Genomic DNA, 21,400 nt, shown 5'->3' on the forward strand with positions numbered 1-21,400 from the left:
TTCAAATGTTCACTCTGATGTCAATGTCTGATATTTTTACCTCTCCGTTCCTCCTGATTTTATTGATTTACTAAGCCAAGCATTCCATAAATTAGTTATAGTAAGAAAGCTTATTGTGGAATGTGATACAATTGGCAACTGATTGTTGATGTAGGAGATTTATGTTGGCCTTATAGTAATAGTTTCTTATAATTGGAAACATATGTGATTTTTAGTGTCTAGACTTGGGAACTTTCCCAGGAAGGAGTTCCAGGTGGTTATCTAAGCATAATAGGCCAAATGGCTACTTTAAGGCTTCAGGCAGACATGGGAAATATGTAAATGTCGCTAGCAAATGTAATTATTTCATAAATTGAAGTGTATAAATTACAATGTATCCATTTACATCTGATAGTTTGACCAGCTGATCTGTTTTGTATATTCATGTTAAAACCCAAAATTTGCTTTCTCACTGAAATAATATAAAACACAGAGATTAGAAGTTCTTGATATGTCCGGATGTCAAAAATCTTTTAGCTATATCATGTGCCTGATTTAGTTGCATTGATATATAAATGTTTGACTTGCATAGCAAACAGTTACATTTATCACATTAATTGTGTGAAGTTTGTTTTGGTACAGTTAAGTTACATGGCACCTTGAGTTTTGTCTTTGTTTGTAAGTAGTCTGATTTTTGGAAGGACCTCAGAAAGGAAACATGTCTGGAAGTTGTACAGCCTACTAAAACATGTGGTGGTTTGATATTTTCCTGATCCCAGTTTGCCTTGAACATGCTCTGCACGTTAAAACATCCCTGGAGAAGGAAAGCACAGTTGGCTATCCCAGCATGAATACTCTGCAAATATTGTTCTGGGACCTGTGAGGCCTGTGACTCACAATGAATATTTTCAGCTCTGGTTCTGACTGTACAATAGGAAATACAAAAAAAAATAAGAGATTTGCTGGGCCCTAACACTGGACGACTTGATCATTGTGGCTCGCACAGAGAACACGTAAGAACTGCACTAGAAGATGTGAAAAGTCCTCTCAATTCAGTTTTTGTGTGCCAGATGGTTGTGTCTTGTTGCATCTTTTTTTTTTTTAATCCTACCTGTTAAGATAGCAAAGAACGACATACGTTATGTGGCTCTGAAGCCAAGTGTGTGGTCCAAATTATTTTCACAGAATGCCTGACAAAGTCTGCTTGCTTGTCTGCCTGCCTCAATCATTTTTCTCAACTAATGAGAAAAATCTGCCAAGCATTGTTGGGCTAAGGCACTAATTATTCTCAAACAAATGTTTCAATTTTGCACAAGTTAGGAAGTGTCTCTGTTTTAAATGATTACATGCCAAGATGCCAGAGTAGTTAGACCAGTTTCGTTTATCAATATGTCTGGAAGTCCCAGAGGACCAAAGAGATGAAATCATTTAAAACCAAATGGATCTGCAGTCTTAGGTACTCTTTGAGGAAGTAATACTGCAACATTTCTTTTTATGTATGTTCCTTTTTAATGAGAAGTAGCAGGTCTATTTTCCTTCTGGAAATGTTGTTTCTTGTGATATTCCTGACTGCACTGGTCCTCAGATTCTCTTGGTGTTTGGCACTGAATTAAAGGAAATTTTGTATTAGTCACACAAAGCTGGCCTATCTAATCCTTTCTCAGGTTTTATAGCCTGCTCATCACCACTATTTGAGCATTAAAGAAGTTGTTCTCTGATAGCAACAAAACTGGAAAGTATCTGCTTGTAAAACTTACAGTTGAATTTGGCAATTGGAAGAAACCTGAACAATTTAAAGGAAGTTTACAGCTTGTTTTCCAAGCAGTGGAGCTATACTTGGACCTGAACTCCATGCTGCCCTACTCAGAAGCAGTTGTGAGCTTCCAGGATAGTATCATCCCACCTCTGATCCTGAAATGCTTAGGTCATAGTTATTTTTTTGTGACAAGGTTCAAGGTTCTTATGCTTTGGTGAGTCACTAATGAGATCTGTGCCTTAGATCAGTTGTAATTTTGCTGATATGTGACTCTTCTGTCATGTGCCTTCCCAGTCCTCAAATGCCTATGTATAATCAACAAACATCAGAGTTTACAAGAACTACCCTCCCCTCTTTAAGTAAGGAGCTGCATGTTTTCAGAGAAAAATGCTTTTGAATATATTTTAAAGATGATGAGAAATTCAACAACTTATGTCATAGAGGTAATTGAAGCAGTTTTACTTGTGAGCCAACTCTGTAGTTTGTTTTGTAGGTGTGTGTTAGTTCAAATTTGTTGGATTAATATTTTTTTTAAAAAAGTATTCATTAAGGATGAGGGAAAAAAATAAAGAATTAAACCACCAGAGAGACAGCAGAACTTAGAACATTTCAAGACTTGCTTATTTTCCAGCAGCCACCTGTGCCAAGGAAGAAAATGTGCCTAAATATTATGGTATTTGTATCTCCTTGAACAGTTACTCATACATGCCCAGGATAAATGGGCAATAATAATGTGTTTATATGTTTCTTTCTAACACATCCTTTTTCTTCTTCTAGGGGAAAATTTGTAAAGAGGAGATGTACTACACAGGAAAACCTACTTGGTCTGAAAAGAGTTGGCTGTGGACAGTGCTGGCAGCTCCTGGAACGAGCTGGGTTGCAGTGGTACACACAGGTGGATAATCTCGAGTGAAGATGTTGCAAAGAAAGCATTCCTGGTTCTCAAGTGTGAGGCGAGGCAGGCAACAAAAGGTGAATGATCTGTGAATCTCTGGGTGTTCCTCAAAGTTCAATTCACAGTCATCTCCCCCAAGGAAAATAAGGTTTGAAGATGATGGTGTTACATGCTTTGAAAGACCTTCTATTTTACTGTCCTTTTCTTTTTGTGCATTCAGTGCATTGCTATTTGCTGCATAATTATCTCTTCTGATTTTGAGGTGCTGACTATGCTTGGTGGGACATGAATCTTACCTCTAACGTCAATTGATTTATTTTAACCAGGAAATACGCATTGAATGCATGCATTCGGTAGGCCTTGTTTGCTTTTTTGACATGTGAATGTCTCTGCTGATTTTGATCTGAATTTGTTCTTGTTGGTGTCTGTGGCAGTGAGAATACCAGGTTGCCCAGTCATGCAAGAACTGGAAACAAGTCCAGTATCCTCCAGGTGATTCAATACCTTTTTAGACATATAAACTTCCTCAGTTATTTGCCTTCCATTTTAAGGATGTTTTGCACATAAAAGAGCTTCCAAGCATTGTTGGTGTAGGAGGGGATCCCGTCTCATACATCAGTTTCATCACATTCATTTTTCAAATACATTTTATGCATCTTCACTTCATATTTAGGAAGTGATAAAGACACAAAGGGGAAGATAAACTTTAATGTAGTACTTTCTCATAATGGGTCATTTTTCATAAGTTAACAAAGTGAAATCAACTTACATTAAATCACTCTGAAATCAGCTTACATTAAAAATTCAATGTTAGGGGACCCCCTTATATTTCCTTATAAGCAAAATAGATTTTTCTGGGACTGGTTCCACTGTCAACTGATACTTCACCATAGTTAGCCAATTCCAAATGTTAGTCCTTGTACTTGCCACTAATCCCTGTCTTATCATAAAAATGTCCTAAAGGACTTGATTCTCCTTTTTTGTGTTTGTGCAAAATTAAAATTTGTTGATGGTCATTGAAGCATGATAAGTTCAGCTGCATGTTTTTGAACTATACAAACATTTTTACATTGAAACTCTTTAGTTTTATGAACACCACAGTTTCCTTAACTGAAAAACTATACTTTCCATCCAAGAACACTTCCTGTTTTGTCTATCTACTCATCTAGTTTGCAGAAGTGCAATGGAAATCTAGTGGGAGTAGCATTCCATTGTAGCTACCCAAGTATTGAATTGTTTTAAATAGAGCAAATTTTATTATATAAATCCTATTGCTCCTCTTTCTTGTGATTTGTTGTTACAATTATACTTAATGCAGTAGAAACTTAATTGTACTTAATTTTTTACTTTTTTCTTTTCTGAAAGAATTTCTTTCTTTAGCTGAAAAATGTTAAAGTGCAGTTGAAATAATTTAGAGAGGGTTTTGAAGTTTCTAATTTGTTACTACAGTTTGAAGACTGTTGATTTACCTTCTAGCAACTTGGTAGTTTCCCCCATTTTCACCTAATATATAACCATAAACAAATTTCAACTGTTGAACTGATTTGATATGGCTCATCCTTTTTACCTGACCTTTTGCTTTTCTTCTTCTTAATGCAAACTAAAGGATGTCCTTATTGAAATTAAGGGACTGGATCCCTGATTTGTTTTATTCTGAGCAGGAAATGTATGAGCACTGTCCAAGAAACCAGCAAATTGTTCTTTCCATGGTGCTTGGGAGTGTGATGGGGTGTCCTCTCAAGGGTGTCGTTCTTCAGTTATTCCTCAGTGCATCACTAATGTCTGAGTATTGCAGCAAGAAATTTCCCCATGAGAGGGGGGCATTCCCTCACATGGGTTAGTCCTAAACTCACCCTAAGAGGCTGGAGCACAAGAAATCTTGAGATTTAAGTTGTCAGGTACATGATTGCACATAATATTAATCAGATTGCTTGTGATGGAAAAAAGAGGAGGCACGGAGGAGATTCGCTGTTCCGGAGAGACACCAGCATTGTAGGAGCAGCAGGGATAGTTCTTTCTGTTCTCTGGTATATTGGTGTTGCTGCTGTTGTGCTTAGCAGAAAGCATTCAGCCTAAAAGGTTGTAAAGTTTATAGCTCTTCACAGTGTGTCACTGCATTGTGTAACCCAGTAGGGCACTGCTACGAAAAGTGTTTTCTTGAAAATCTTGTCAATATATTTTGTCATTTCGTGATTGATTGAACTGCAAAGATAAGCTGTGTGTTTTAAGACAACACTTTTGTCTTGCAAAATTACAGTGTGGAACTAAATTTGCAGCTTGCTGTAGGTGCTTCATTCTCCTCCAGCAGTGGTCCTCCCTGTTTCTTTAGCAGGTATGTCTCCCTGCCCCAGCCTACAAAAGAGAGTCAGTGATGCACTGGGTTTCAGCTGAAAGTGGATTTGGTTGCAATATATAATTGAGCAGAGGACTGACAGAGGTTTTAAATTATGGAGCTGATTTTAAGAGTTGACACTGGCACTAAATGTTCTATATTTGGAGCTTCTGCTTTAGTGGCTAAAATGGACATTTATAGATAGAAATAGTGATCTGAATTCCCCTTGTGGGCTTGGCATATAGGTTTGAAAGTGATTTCATTTTTTGTGTGCAATTTTCTTTTGGCAAGAATAAGTGCAGGGGGTGGTGGAGAGGTCAATTTGTCTATGTTTATAGGTGCTGACAAGTTTTCTGAGATTTATTTTCAATTCAACTTGTTTAAAAATTGCATGGCAGTGTTTTTTAAAATACACTGTTGCCAAAAATTTTGTGTTAACTTTTATGTGTATACCACAAATTGGCTTTATCAATGCCCAGTGTGTTGCAGTTAGTTGTTAGTTAGTTAAATCTGAGCTTTAAAAAGTTCAATCACAACTTTATTTTATAAAGTTATGCATTCTGTGGGTTTTACATGTTGTAAGAACTAAGTTATGCTTTTAGTGATTTAACCCAGTTAGTAAGGTAACTACTTTTTGGATTTTTTTTTGTGTGTGTGTGTGTGAATATGATATTTAATGAAAGTTTAAAAATTTGTCTTTTTCAGGTATTTGGAAAGGAAATGCTTTCAAGGTAGGCGAAATGATTGTAAATGTTCTAGTTACTTCCAAATAAGATCAAATTTGCAGGATTAAAAAAAAAAAAAAGAAAAAAAGGCAAAATAAGTTATTTACAGCTGCCTGCACTTCAGTAACCTTAGCCTCAAGTCTTTGCTTATACCTTCCTTTCTGAAGGAGTATCTCACTGGACCACAAACTGATCGAAACCAAAGATTCAGATTAAGAACAGTGCCAGTAGTACTGAATGGTTACACTGCAGGAATCGTAGCCAGTTAAAATTTGGAATTTCTGAAAGGGGGGCTAGAGTCTTAATCTTAAACAGCTCTGGAAAAATTGCAGCCCTGATCTCCACAGGGAAGGAGGGGGAAACATTGATTCAGAAAACATGTGCTGCTCTCCACTGTATAAATCTGGATCTCGAAAATAAACTTTTTTAGCATGCTTGAAAGTTGTTGCTGACTACTGCCAACTAGAAAATTTAATAAAGAGTTTAACTTTGTGCAGCCTAAGCCAGCTCTGCAAACACATGCTTTCCTGCTGAGATCAGAATGAATATCTAGTGCAGTGTGCGAGAGCCAGACTGTAGGAGCAGCCCTGTCTACATGAATCCCTCATCTGACTTCAGTTATTGCTGTGGTGGGCACAGTTCCATGGCTGTAATCATTGCAGAGAGTGTGTGTGCAAAGCTCTGCTCCAAACTCTGTCATGCAGCTTACATTTTCAATTATTTTAGTAAGGCCTCTTGCATCTGCAAGCTTAGTCTGTTTGGTAAATGGACATACATACCTTCCCAGTTGAAAAATCTTTCTATAGAAGACGTCTTGTGCTCTCCTTGCATATCTCCTAGTGCAGGATTTTGGAATTTAGCCATAGCCATTTTTGAAACAGCCTCTTAATACAAAGAGAGAAAATTAATAGATTGTGTAAAAAGTCGCATAATTTTCATTAGTCCTCTTTGAGAAGCTTTTTCAAATCTAAATTTAGATATTGGATTCAGTATTGATGGGAAAAGGAGTTGGAAACATATTTCTACTCTCAATCAAGAATCCTACTTCTGTCTAGCGATGCGTGGTGGTGAGAGAGGGCTGAGTTTGTGAGGGCAGCACATCAGGCTGCGTGTCAGAGTTTGTGTTTCAGCCCAGGTCTTTATCCTTCTTACAGCAGGGTCTTGGACTATGGGGAAAATGAGTTTGCTTACCTTGTTTTGGGAGGAGTGAGACTAATGTAATGCTGACCAGCACTAACGCAGAGATCTGTCAAGCCGTGTCCAAATCTGTTTTGCCAGTTACACTGTGATTGGGGGAAGTCCATAAACAAAGGAAGGAACCATTTGGAACAATTTATATAACAGCCATGTGAGCAACCATTTCATTAAATATCATCTTTGGCTCTATTCTTTCAAATAAATACCCCTTTCCAAAGTGGCAAACAGGAAGAATAGGTTTTGTTTGTCAAAAGCCAAACGGACTAAAATGTTGCCAACCTGCCAAGAAAAGCTGAGGGAAAAGAAAGCATCTTACTAAGATTTTGATATAATGGTACATGGGGACTTGAGAATTAGCAGAGAGAAGGCGAGTTCTCTTCTCTTGGAATAAGTGAGTGAGAAAGAATGCCTTAAAATAGAGTGACTACCAGTGATGGCATAGGATGGGATGAAAGATCCATAAAACAGCCTGCTTTGCAACTGTGGAAAACTCTGTCAAAGCTTTGAATTGCTCAAACTGGAATTAAACAGGTTATGGGTTTGTTTCTGGTATTCTTTATTTTCTTATCAAGGGAGAGAAAGAAAGGCACCCCCCCCCCCAAACTTCACAAAAGGGAAAACAATTCTTTTATTGCTTAGTGGTCTCAGTGTCATCTTGTTCAGTGGGAAGGCATACATGTATTGGGAAGAATATGTACTGATAACGGTTGTGTGATTATTTTTCTGCTGTTAAAAATAGAACCACTTCAGGCAATACTTTTTTCTGGAGACAATTTTTGCTTTTCTTCTGTCATTTACGGGCATGATACATCTCCTCAGTGCCCAAAACAAGTTCTTCTCCAGTCCAACATATTGAGGCACTTCTGGCTAGATTGTAAAAATCACAGATCTGATTGCCTCACACAAGCTCTACAACAAAGCAGTGACTGCCTGTTCAGAGGCATCCTATATTTGCCCTTTGTTGTGAGCCTGTAGTGTTTTGTGTCTCTGGCATTTGGTTTCTGTGTTCATCATTCTGACTAATGCAGAGAAAATCTGGAGTCACACTTTCATGTCTCTCTTCTGATCATCTTTGTTATTCTAAAGTAATACCACTGGGGTGGTGGTTTAGTTAGCAAAGCAAATAATGTCTGCTCAAATGAGTGTAAAACTTACCTTCTTTTATGTCTGATGACATGACAACATTAATATATATATATATATAATAGTTTTGAGCAGTGCTTTCCAACAGTGTTGCCTTTCTTGCTCTTTAATATGCAATGTGATGTGATGTGTTTGAACTAAACTGTGGTAAACACTTGCACCTGTTGCAAGAACCACCACAGCCATCAGGGCAGTTAGAGATGCACTGAAGGAGGTGTCTTCAGCCGTAGTGGGTGAACTTGTGTTGCTGTTGTTTACTCCATGCATACACTGAGTAGTTCAGCCTCTTCTCTATACACCTTTCTAGTACATATTGGCAAAAAGTAATAGTGGAATAAAAAATAACTAAATCCATTTGTGAAAGGAACCTGGACAAACATCTAGGGCTTTCTTTATGAATTAAGTTTTGGGATGTGTGGTTATTATCCTTGAGTAAATCAAGTGTAGCATGTAATAATGACAAGAAATATAATATAAACAAGTAGCAGATGGATAAGGGTGGTCCTAGAGTACTTAGGGAAGAAAAAATCGTCAATCCTTATCCAAAGTGCAGGAAAGTAAACATTCTCAGGTAGCATTTGCCAGGAAGAATTTTGGATGATCAATACAGTTTGAATCAATATCTTTGATTTAAAGTTTTATTGAATACTGTTGTGCTCCAAAATAGGGTATTGTAATGCTAAGCTGCTTGACTCCTGTTTTGACCAGTTTAGGTGTCTTTGGTTTTCTGTCATTCCCTGTTTATGGGGGGATATGAACTGTTTGTCTTAGTTTTCCTAGAGTCTTGCCCTCATACAAGAACTAATACTGAGATCCATAGATAAAATTCTGCAAGCAAATGCATTCCCTGCTATCATGGGATTACAGAGTTGTGGGTGAAAGATTAGGCTCCCCTGAGGAACTGACTACTTTTTGCTTCTTGGAGACTTGAGCTGAAGTTACGTGTACATTGCTGTTTGTGGTTTCACTCCCTTCAGTTTATTTTGGTTTACAGTTGTAATTAAAAATTGAAATTAAAATGAAAATGAAACAAGCAGTACCCAGAGCCAATTGATCTGTGTACCTTTTGTGTGAGAGTCTTGAGGTTTGGTTTTATTGTGTCAGTCTGAAGCACAAGGCTGGTCCAAGGAAATGGCTGGCAATAAGTGTTCTGCTAACAACTGGGCAATTGCATTAAAGTAACACTAGAAGACTGAGGAACCAAGAAAAGAAATGCAATTCAGAACTGCATAGCATTCAGAGGAAGTAGAAGAGAGTTTGCTGTGGCTTTGCTACTTATTCTTGGAGCTCCAACTGTGTGTTACTGAAAAGAAATCCTTGCCGTGAAGAAACATTTGGATATGAACTAGACTACTCTGAAATGCCCATTTTGTAAAAGTTTATAAGGAAATAAGGAAATGTGATAGCTGAAGTTGCAATAAATTGCCCCATTTGAAAATAATTCCCAACAGAAGCCAACACCCCTGGAATTTTGTTTGGCACAGCTCAAGACGACTTCTGCATGGTTTGACTTTAGCTATACAAAATCTACCTAGGAAAAAGTGGTTTTAAAACTTTGACTATTGCTTGTAAGGTTTAGGATACTGGAATGGAGGGAGTCTGGCTTGGATTCTTAACTGCTGTTCTGTTTGTGTGTAACCCCAGGTTGTTTTGGCCTAGAAATGCAAAATTCCAGAGTCGTCTCACTTAACTGAGATGTTAAATTTAGGATCATACATGTCCTAAATTCTCAATATAGTCAATGAGATATAAGCATCTCTAAAGGGTAATTTGCCCCCTGCATGAGCTGAGCCTGCCCTCAAGGTAACTTTCTTTGTCCATGTGGTTGTGAGAGTGCATATGACTAGACTCCCAAATTACAAGGCCTAATTTATGTAGCTATCTTTGGGACTGTACCTGAGCAAGTATGTCTTCCTTGGCTTTACTTCTTTAAGCAAAATGCCTTGTGGTGTTTTTATATATAAAAGAATCATCTTAAAATGTCTGAAAAGCGTGCAGAGAATCTTCTTGAAGCTTAAATTCTGGGTTTAGCTGCTTAAGGCAGAGGGGCAGGATAAATAAACAGCAATAGATATTATGCAGCATGTAAGCCTGGGAAGTGCATGAAGCATGGATATGGGGAGAGACACCATAAATCCTCCAGGTTTTCAGGGATATGGGTCAGGGAACTTGCTGTCTAGTATTTGAGGTTTGAAGAAATTGAGAAGAAGAAAGATGAGGTGCTGACAGAGCAGGTGAAGGGATGATCGAAAGCACAGAGCTGTGCTGAGGACAAAACACATAAAGAACAGAGACATACTGTGACAGTTGAATAGGGGGAATTGGGGCATGCTATAAATGCATGGAGGGTTACAAATGATGTTCTTAATGTTTTCCACATTTAGAATAAAATACATGGTGCAACCTCATTTTTGAAAACTTTGTGCTATTCCAGTTGTCTCATCTCGAGAATACGATGGAAGTTGTGGAGGTACAAAAGAAAGTTAAATGATCAGAGGGATGTGAGGGCTTCTGTGTAAGGGAGGATTCGGTGACCTGGATCTCTCCAGTTTTGAGAAAAGGTGACTAATAAGGGGAAAGCAAGATATACTGGAGCTATGTAAAGTCAGAAGGGACATGAAGAAAGTGAAGAGATAGTGATTATTTATTCCCACTTGACAAAAAAACAAGTGAAATGATCAGGCAACACTTAATTAAATTGTGGAAGCTATTGCTACAGGATGTTGGAGATGCCAAAGTACAAATGGTTTCCTAAAGTGATTAGATAAAGTCATGGAAAAAGTAGTTCATAAAGAGCCATTAAAGGTACTGATATAGGGCCAGGCTCCAGCTCAGGAAGCTTCTAAACTGCAGGTTTACTGAGAATTGGAGAGACATACCCTATACTTGCCCTGTGTTCATACCTTTTCCTTAACCATCTGCTCTTGTTATCAAAGACAGGATATAGGGCAGGGCTAAAGGAACCTTTGGTTAACCTGCCATGTGGGCTTCTTGCTAAACCACACAGTAAAGGTCTGCGCTGTAGACCGGATGCAATTTAGCTCTAAAAGTCTAATTTCTACATGTATTACTGTTTCATTTACAGTATTATTTAATCATGTGCATAAAAGTCAATATGTTGGACTAAATCTAGTTGCACGATTATGACTCTTTGTTCCCAGTGTGCTGTCCTGCACTGTGTTCTGTGTATCAGGTTATGTTGATACTGGTCCATATTATGTGTATTTTAATTTGGTTTATATAAATCATCTTCTGGTACTTCATGGTAGTTGTTTAATAAGAATACTGACCTAGGTCAAATACCTTTAATTGCCTAAAAGACTTCTTTTTAGTGTAAGTATAACCTTGGAAAATTAGTAACTAATATGCAGACCCTGGTGTATAGGTCTCATTGAAAGCTGTTCACAAGCAACTAATAAATGAAATATAATGGAACTGCTACTATCTTTTTGGAGTTATTAGTCATGTCTTAAAATAGCTTCTGCTCCAGTCCCCATTGCTCTGTCTTCTTTAGATTAGCAATAATTGTAGTCTCCTGCTGAAGTACTGCAGAGAGAGCCAGAACAGAGTGGTGAGCACAGTGGGATGCTCTGTGCACTTTGGAGCTTTTTCTAGGGTTTATCCCAAGAAGACTTTCATACCTGTATGACACACACATGCAGGCCAAGAAGCTTTTGTTTAAATTCATCATGCAGATCTACCTTAAGTTTAAAGAATGGGTGATATTTTCTCTGAATATTGTTCATTGGGGAACATCTGCCCTTCTATATGTATGATCAGTATATATGGATAGTCCCACTGATACAAAATAATTTAGTCCTGTCAATACTCTTTAAAATTTTTATTTTTAATGTGAATCCTTTTGGAGAATCATTCATGCAAACTGGGAGTTATACAAGTGTGTTTAATGTATTACTGACATGCAATGGGTTGTTAATAAGCAACTGAAATAAAATACACAGCATTTTACATTCCTGTGGAGGGGAATGGGGACTCCAATGTCTTGAAAACACAAGAAATAATTTAAAATGTTTTATTGTCTTCCAGGGTAACAATTAACTATCCTGACTTCTTGAACATTCTCTGTCCCAAGGGTCTCAAAAGCATGAGAATCCTTGAGGATTCAAGATAGCAGTACATCCTTGTGTGGCATGAGTGAATCCCATATTGAGCTAAAAGTCCCACAGCACCCAGCTGCCTGGTGTTTGGCCCAAAAGCTGTAGGATCTATGAGCATAGTGCCATTTGCAGAAAAGAGTAACCCCAGAGTTTAAGTTCATGCAAACCAAAGTTTTGCAGCGCTCAGAGAGGTAGCCTGGCAGGAATTCAGACATTCTTCCACTGTGTCTGCTGCTTGTTCAGTAGAGATTTCCTGAAATAGATGTTTCCATGACATACTCTTATTTCAACAAATTGGCACTTCCCAACAAATTTACCTCCTGTTAGAATTCCCTCACCAGCTCTCGTTCAGACATCACAGGAGGTGAATATCTTTCTTTATTCTGGTGTTACAACCTTTACATTCTCTTCTCCCTTTCCCTCCATTTCCTTTTCTTTTTAACTTGTTTCCTCTGAAAGTAGATGCTGTGAACTGATGCTACAGGTGGGTCCTGGTTCTGATGTCTGTTGTGTGCTGCTTTGATCTGTGTTGTTACAGAAGGAATGGCAGTGATTGAAAGGCATTTGGTTTTTAAAAGGTAATTCAGATGGTTGCAAAGACTGATTAATCTTGTTGTGTGAATCATGAGTGACTGTGGGAGCTGCCTGTACTTGAGTTACTCTCTTACTCTATTGATTCTGCTAATGTGGGGACAGCCACTGGTAAAAGCCTACTTTGTAGGACCAAGATTGTACTTCAAGATTGAGAATCGGACTGTTTTGCACTTTCTGTTTTGTTTTAGGGTGTGTGTTGCCCTCCCCTTTCATCTCTGGAAGCATGGAAGGGTCTTGCCTAAGATATTATTTAATACCCACATTTAGCATTCACTTCAGAAAATCTTGGAAGTTTGCCAAACCAAAGCAAACACTTCTTGTACAATCTTTTCTAAAGATGTAGGGAAACCTCAGAGCCTTTAAAGTTGCAAAGCATCAGAAAAATCAGGGACGTTCGTAGTGTTTGCATAATGCTACAGATATGGTGATATGTGAAAAGCTGAGTTATGGAAAAAGTCCCAAACAAACAAACCCCATCTTCATTTATCCTGCTCTCAGGAAAGGTGCTGTGAACAACACCAAGAGAGCAACTGCTGCCCAGAGAATGGAAGGGGGTTACAGCTCACAGAAGGCTATTTGCCAGGGCACAGAGAACATGAGGTTTGATCAAATGCCAAATTAATTTGTTGCAAGTTAGCGTGAGTAAATAGACACCATCTGAGACCTCCTATGTGTCATTAGAAGTATAGTATCAGTCATGTCTTACAGATGGGAAAGATGAAGAGGGAAAGTTTAAGGGACTTCCCTATGTGTAAAAACAGGGCACTGACAGAGCTATGAGAAGAACTGAAGCTTCTGGAATCTCATTTTTTCTTGGTTGGACCCTGTTTTCTCAATTAGTGGTGAGGGAACACTAAGAAAACCAAGCCTTGGGGGGCTCTCTCACTCTGACCTCATTGCATGCTATTCCTCTAAGAGAGCTCCTTCAAGTATTACAGCAAAAGAATGTGCTTCTAAAAGCCATTTTGATGAAATCCCAAGACTAGTAGCAACAAGCAACCCTTTCTCACTTTGGAGCTTGATAACAAGCCTCACCGGTTGACAGTTTTCTTTCCAACAATCAAGTCTTGAGTGAAAGAGCACTCGATTCTTGAGTAGGCAATAACAAGCGTAGGCATGGAGTTGTTGCCACTTGTGCTTTCATTTCAACAGAAAAGTAGAAAACCAGATTTGCTGAAAATGAATTGAAATGTTTTCCTTAGACGCCTTCTCCATGTACATCTATTTTCTGTTCAGTTTTCTTAAATGGCATTCACAGAAGTTGACAAAGATTCCCACTTAGGTTTTTTGTCTCTTTCTTTTGGCTTTTCACTTCAGGCTTATATAACAAGGTAAAAGATTTATCAATCTTTCCAGCTTTTATAATGAAGTAAATGTCTTGACTTTCTGTCCAGCTATGGATGTGATGAACTGTTAAGGTGAATCTGAAACAAAAGTGTTAAACAGTGAAGCTCACATAACCTTACTATATGCAGTGAACTCAAATGGAGAGGGAGGTCAGTGAGCAGCAGTTAAACCCATGCCCTTAGAAAATCTGGTTAAATCAGGGAATGCATTGCCTTGCTTGTGTCTGTAGTATCTAGAGGGCAGAAAACACACAAATTAGAGACTTGACTGAGGTATCTGCTTTGAAGGTATAACAGTATTTTTGTGGAGCCCTTATCCATTCCTATTTCATGCAGTCTTTTCCCATTTCTAGAGCTATAACCTGGGAACAGGACCAATATATAGGTATGCTGTCAAGTTTGGAGTTCCAGGGGGCAGGAATTGTTGCTGTTTCATACAAAACCTGAGGCACTGAAGTGTTGGCCTTGATTTGGATCCGGGGGAGTTTACTGTGCAAAAGCATTTTGTGCATAAGGGAATAGAATTATGGAATTACTACTGAATGTTGCCAGGGAGTGTCATGTCTGGAGATGCAACTTCCCATTTATTGGAGTAAGATACCTTTGACTGATACCTTACAAAGCTTTCTGTCTCAAAGCTACATGCAGGGTTTCATAGGTTTGTTATTTTAAAGATATTCTGAAGAAACTTCATTCTGAGTTATTTTAAATCACCATGGCTCCATTATTTCTCAAGTTCATTAGCATCAGATATTACTACCATTTCAGATTCCATAATTTCTGTAGTGTTTGAATAGGTAGAGCCTTTAAATCCCATCCTTCATTAGAATAAAGCTATTTTTCTTTATTTTATCCTGTATAACAGGTGCTAATATAAGAAAGTGATCTGCCATACCCAAAAATTCTTTGAATTTTGCTTCTAAAACGCTTCTTTGAAACATATTTTCTAGCACCTCTTGGGGCTTTGTTAAAAAAAATTATTCTCTTCAGCATTAAGCAGACATTGACTGGGAAATCTCTTTATCAGTGGTTTGAATCAAAAGTAATTTTTTTCCTAGAATCCATTTTAGTCTCCTGTACTGCTGGTTCTCAGTGTGAAAGAATCTATTTAACTGCCTGCTTTTTGGATGGCTTTTAATGTTGTTTTTAGATTTATACAAAGAGTATTTTGCCAATGAGCCTCTTCATCTTCACCACTAGAATGACTTTTAATGGACATCCAGTAGTTTCATACTAAGTAGTTTCTTTTAGCTTTATTCTCCCTGAGGAGGAATGCACTGAATGGCTGGAAATGTCAGCAGCTGCATTAGCCAGAGAGTTTAGCTGCTGCCACCTCCTAGATAAATCTTGCCCTTTTTCATTTCTGTGTTTCTTACTCTTTCCCTCAAAGTCAGAGAGCCAAAGAAACTTCCTGTCTGGCATAACACAGATTAGGAACTAAATTAGCAGCTATTATAGATGGGCATTTTTTCTATTTATTTCAGGGAGAAATCCATTAAAACTGGCAGAAAAGTTGGCTCCATTTCCATAGAGTCAACAAAATCACATAGAAATATGAAGCTGAGAAAAAGGCAGGAATGTGTGCAGCTGTGTGGAGCACAGTCCAGCTCAGCCACTGGGGAGTGTAAGGAGGGCCTGGGCTGCCCAGCAGGGAAGGTGTGTTCCTCGTGGGCACGACCACTCCCCTTGGCTGTTTTGTAACACACAGGTCAGATTTAACATGAAAGTAAATTAGCCAGAATAGTTATTCTGTCTTCCGGAGCATCTGATCAGGGGACTAATTGGAGACTAGAAATTAATTAGGTGAACCTTTGATATTATTCAACCAGGCAGTTTCTGTCTTGCCCTGATAAAGTCTGGCACTGCTGATGGTGATGACCTAGTGGTATGTTTTGTCTGAAAATGCATAGACCCTTCTTCCAGGCCATGAGTATTGTTATTATTTCTATATATTTGTCTTCATTCATAAGCATGTTGTGGTGATTAAAAATAACAGCAGGATGGTTGGGAAAATTCTCTGTGTAGTCCAACGCACCTGCCAGCATGTTTTGCTGTTTTGCTACCTTTTATTCACGTTATGTGATTCATAAATTCAGAAATCTAGTTAAATTGTTCATGTTATACAGAAGTATCACAGGTTTTACCTTAGCTGTGGATCTGTCCTTCATCCAAGTTCCTCAAAGAAATGAAAGTTTGTACTTTACAGTCCTAGAATTACATTAAACAATATATAATTGCTTGATTAGAACTGAGATCTTGTGTTCGAAGTTCTTGATGTTTAATACTGGAGTCAGCATATCTCACAGCTGTGCAGTTATTTCTAGAAATCAGGTTTGTAGGAAAGAGATGGTATGTGTGGAGTCATCAGTACAGATTAGCCCCCAGAAATGTTATTTAGTCTAATGCATTATCAAACTTGACGATTGCTTTCAGGAATGGGTGTTTTTACCACTAAAACACAGCGGCCACCTAAATGCCATGGTGCATGTGATGTTAATGAGAAGACTGGAAGGCTTTCCAGAAAAACACTGTCATTTTTTTGAGTTAGTCAAGCATTCAGCCTCACAAGTTTGTTCCAGTTAGAAGGAGAATTCGATGTTGGAGACAAATGTCTTTCATGTAATCCTGTTTACTTGAAAAGATGTGCCAAGTACCTTTTCCTTGAGCATAGGAGGATCAAACAACAGGAGATTGTTTTCAGCTGGTATCCAGACTCAAAAGCTCTGTCTAGGATTTTCTCTGTGCTGCATCCCACATTTGCCCAGCCTGCATCTGGATTTTCTTTCTAAAAATCTGCTTGTCTGTGGCATTTCTGCTGTCTTTTTTGTCATCCTCACACACCAGTCAAACAAATAATCTTTTACATAACTTTAATTCCTACCTGTTCTTTTATATTCCTGTTTTGGCCTGTGACAAGCTATATATAGGGTTCAAGGCTCTTTTTTCCTTTTCTTTTTTTTTTTTCTTTTTTATGTAGATATATATATATATAAAGTAGTTAGACCCTTCTGTTTCAAGGGAAGAATATTGGTTACAGTAGTATCTCCAGTAGTCTGTTCTGTACTATTGTTCCCTTAACAGTGATAAAAGTTTTTTTATATTATGTTGAAAGGACCTAAGAAAACTGATCTCTTGTGCAGAAAAGTTGTAGAAGTGGGACGCTCCCTTCGTCCATGGGTTTTCTGAGTGGGAGGAAAGTTGCGATTGGAATTGTTTGTTTGGTGATTTTTGAGTTGAACATCTGTATTCATCATTTCCTGAGCGAGTGAGTGTTTCTTAGCTTTAAGAAAACACTCCACTATTCACCCTGTCAGAGTGTGAAATGATAAAGGCAAAGAGCAGGCAATGATTTTTAGGTCAAGGTCCAGAAATACAGCCAGAGAAGTGTCTCTGGCAGAAGTCCTTCCCCTCCTACAACTTTGCTCATGGGAACAGGGACTGATTGCTGACTGGTACCAGCAAGTGTGTTTGGGCTGTGAGGAGAGATGGCAGCTGAGGTTTGCCCACCTCCTCCTGCATCAGGGAGTTGCTGGGAGTGGGGGTGTTCCTCCCAGGAAGGGATGGCTTGGCCACAGGTTGGGTGTAGACCCAATCTGCTTACTGTCATTACTGTATTCATGAAGATATAGCTTCTACATATCATCTGGGTCAACCTGCTTTCTGTTAGCAATATTATTGTTAAATAGTGTTCCCCCAGTTTGTCCTGACTGTGAACACACTTTACCAGGCTGCTGCCTGCAGAACAGAGCAGAGTGTGGGTAAGAGAAATGTGTGTGCAGCACAAAGCAAAACTAAGACTCAGGTACTCTGCCAAGTCATTACAGAGGAAGAGGAGTATGTGTAAGTGTTCTCCAACACTCGTTTAGGAGATCAATTTCTTATTTTCTTTATTTTCAGCACTCAGGTTACAAAATAGACGAGCCAGAATTTTGAAAAGGGAGATGATGATGATGATAATAGATCGTGTCTAGAAGATAATTAGACTTCCAGTTGTGCTTCATTATTTACAGATCCCAACCATATATTAGCATAATTTGTCCAAGTAGCACAGTGCTCTTTTATCACATTCCTTTCCCAGACCATCTATCCTTCCTGTCTAAATGTCCCCAGATTCTTTCATCTCTCTACAGGAAACTGTCAGACCGTTATGTAATTCCAGCAGGCAGAACGAGCTTTTCAGTGGCACTTGTGACTCTGAAGGCAGGATTCCATCTTGCTTACAGCAACCCTTGGGCTAACTCAAAAGGCCACCCATTTGCAGCACCAGAATTGAAGTTTCAAATTGCTTTTCCTTGGCTCTCTTAAGCAGAAATAGACAAATAGGGCACAGGGCTGAGTTTTCCACTTCCATACATACTTATGGATAACTTACTCTCAGGATATCAGATTTGCAATAACCTAAAGCCATTAGAAATGGTTCATGAACATTCAGGCATGCATACATTATTCATGTTAACTGAATACTTTTATGTGCACGCTCATAAAACGGAAACAGGTTGCAACTTATTAGTGGAATAAATGAAATTGCTTCTTTATGGCATGTGTTTTATGCTTCTCCCTAATTTAAAGCTAGATCATTAAAGTATAAAATTGGCTGATAATTACAATAAATATTCCTATAATGTTTCTACTTGCCAGCTTGTACATAATCTTCCTTTGTTTCTCTTTAAAAACATTTATTCTATTTCAGTTTGTTCACTATATGCCATGAGGATTTCAAATCTGTGTACTGGTGGGTTAGTAACTTCTAAATGAAGGCTTGAGGTAAAATGTCAAGTTTTACCTGAGTTAAATTATTCTTAGCAGAGATCCATTCAGAGGATTGAATCCATTTCACAATGGCTGTTGCTCTTGGCTAAATTTCTCCTACATTATTAGACAGCTTTACCAATGTTATGTCACAGTTGTCTAGAGGGAGGAAAAAAAACCACCCCAAAACAAACATCACTTTCTGATGTTGTGTTGTGTAGGAAAAAACACAGTGGATACAGGTGTTTCTTCTACATAAAAATATCTATATATTACAATTTAAATCCTGAAAATGGAATAACTCTCAACCATACCTTTTAATCGACATGAAATTAAGTACCAGATCACATGTGAGACACCATTAGACTCAGAAAGCTGTTTGGTTTCAGGGAATTCAATATGTGCTTCACCATTATTAAGCAACATACAAAGGCTTTCTTAATGTTGGGGTTTTTTTCACAGTGTTTTAAAATTAAAAAATCCTTGCATAGTTACATTTTTGAGCTTCACTGCAGTAAAAAATAATCTTTCCTATATTCAAGAATTAAATGTCTATCTCAGGACTTGATATTTTAGCAGACTAATATGCAGGCATGGAAATTTAAATCTCATTGCAACCATTGCAGGAAAAGGTGTACTGTGAAACTGAACTTTGACAAAAGCCTTAGAATCTGAGTGCCTTGTATGTCTACAATTTAAAATCTGGTAAGTTTTAACTATTTTAATTATTTAATTGAAAAAAAAGCCACAATAACCCTTTTGTGTGTAAATTTGATTAAATGGATTTAAATCACAATTAATTATATATTTGTAACTTTAAAATCCTGAATAAGTTCATTATTTATTCTCATACCAGTTTAGTAATACTTTATTTTTGAGATTAAAGGCCATGTGAAGGAACGAAGTTTCAAAGCCACAGATTTTGCACACAGAGAGTTAACTAAAGTTAGAGCAACTGGGATGACTTCTATTGATTCTATGATGTATTCTTTTATTAGTTTGCCATGAATTGAAACAATTATAAATCTAAATCTGTATGCACTGTGATACTTTCTGTTCTTCTAATGTTCAGGTTATCATATTTACAGGATTTGAGGGATTAAGTTTCCTATATCTCTGTCCTTCCTATTTTAAGTGAGTTGAAATACCAATGGAAAATTTAAAAAATCTCTGAACTTTTAAACCCCACACAATTGGATGACACCTTCTCTTTTCCATATGTCAAACTTCATCCTTTGTATCTCCATCTTTTTCATTCTAAGGAGAAACAAAAATTTTAACTAACAGTTTGTCCGTGTCTTAGTCCAGTTTCATCAAAGCTGACACCCAAAGCTCCATACTACACAACTCTCCTGTTTAGAAATACTCTAAAGAATCCTGCTCTTGTGGTGGGTTTTTTGCTGTTTGTTTGGTTTCTTGGTTTTCGTCTGACTGAAATCTCCGAGTTTACAAATGCTTTCTCGTGCTGTGCTAAGGAAGGCTGCCTGGATGCTACCTGGATGTAGTGAGCAGAAGAAAGGAATGTTTTCAGAGGTGCTGAACTTGGAAGGTTGGCTCTGGCACACCGTTTAAGTAGAAATCATTGTTGTAATCACCCCAGCTTTTCTTTGGCAGATTGGTTAATAGCAACCCGGGGTTACGTGGCCATGAGTCTAATGTTTAGGTCAGACTACCCAGGATGGTTAGAACTTTAATTCCCCTGCATTAATCCTTTTGATGTATGCCATGAAAGCATAGCCTGTAGCTGTCAAATTACATATGCACTGTGGGTGTAGTCTGTTTAAGTTCAGGACTTAGCATCATGTATTCCAGTTCAATTTATTTTTATATCTCATCTTTCACACAGAGGGTCTGAAAATGCTCAACAGTGAGAGACAGAATAATGAGATAATGCTTTACAGAACTGTGAAAAGTGACTTGCATGTAGATAGCAAGTAAGGCAAAGGTTGGACTTGAGTGAGAGAAGACAGCTGTAAATTAAAAGCAGTAGTAGTATAAATACAGAGCAGCTCTGATAGAAGAGACTTGAAAAGTGTATGGAAAAGGTTTGTGATAATGTTAACTTCTTGTGAGAGTCAACAGTAGAATAATAAAGCTTCCTACATATGCAGTGTTGATTGTGCTAAATGGTATTTTGCTTTGCAGGAATTTGTGTTATTGCAATTAACAGCATGCTTCTAAATTTGTTACTTATGGGAGAAACAGCATAACAATGGAAAGGTAAAAATCTTATTGTAGCATGTACTTGATGACAAGTAGAGTTCCTACTGAGGGTCCTCGAAGGGATGGCATCATTAAAGTGTGTGAAGGAAAGAAAAAAATCAAGAAAGGGGGCTATAAAGGTCATTTTAGATAAAAATAATCCTGGTCTGAGCAAGAGTCACAGTGAGAAGATGGAAATGGTGGTGAAGCCTTCTGTCAGGAAATGACGGGGGAGGGTGTGATAAAAATATAGGAGTTTGGTGAGATGACTAGATATCTTGGATTGGATGTTCATTCCCAGATCATTTCACTTGTCTTTCATCCAGAACATTTTCTTATCTCTCCCAACCTGCAATATCCAGCA

At 38.0% G+C, this 21,400-nt stretch overlaps 1 long non-coding RNA gene across 2 annotated transcripts in view; it reads left to right on the forward strand.

The window, feature by feature from the left end:
• LOC126637041 (uncharacterized) overlaps positions 1-21,400 on the forward strand; it is a 64,786-nt gene that overhangs the window by 1,403 nt on the left and 41,983 nt on the right. For both annotated transcript variants that reach the window (XR_007628170.1, XR_007628171.1), the window contains exon 2: positions 2,513-2,778. This is a non-coding gene — a long non-coding RNA (uncharacterized LOC126637041). The remainder of the gene's footprint in view (positions 1-2,512; positions 2,779-21,400) is intronic.

This window comes from Myiozetetes cayanensis, unplaced genomic scaffold (assembly GCF_022539395.1).
Source record: "Myiozetetes cayanensis isolate MyiCay16 unplaced genomic scaffold, myiCay2020 scf14, whole genome shotgun sequence".
Taxonomy (NCBI): Eukaryota; Metazoa; Chordata; class Aves; order Passeriformes; family Tyrannidae; genus Myiozetetes; species Myiozetetes cayanensis.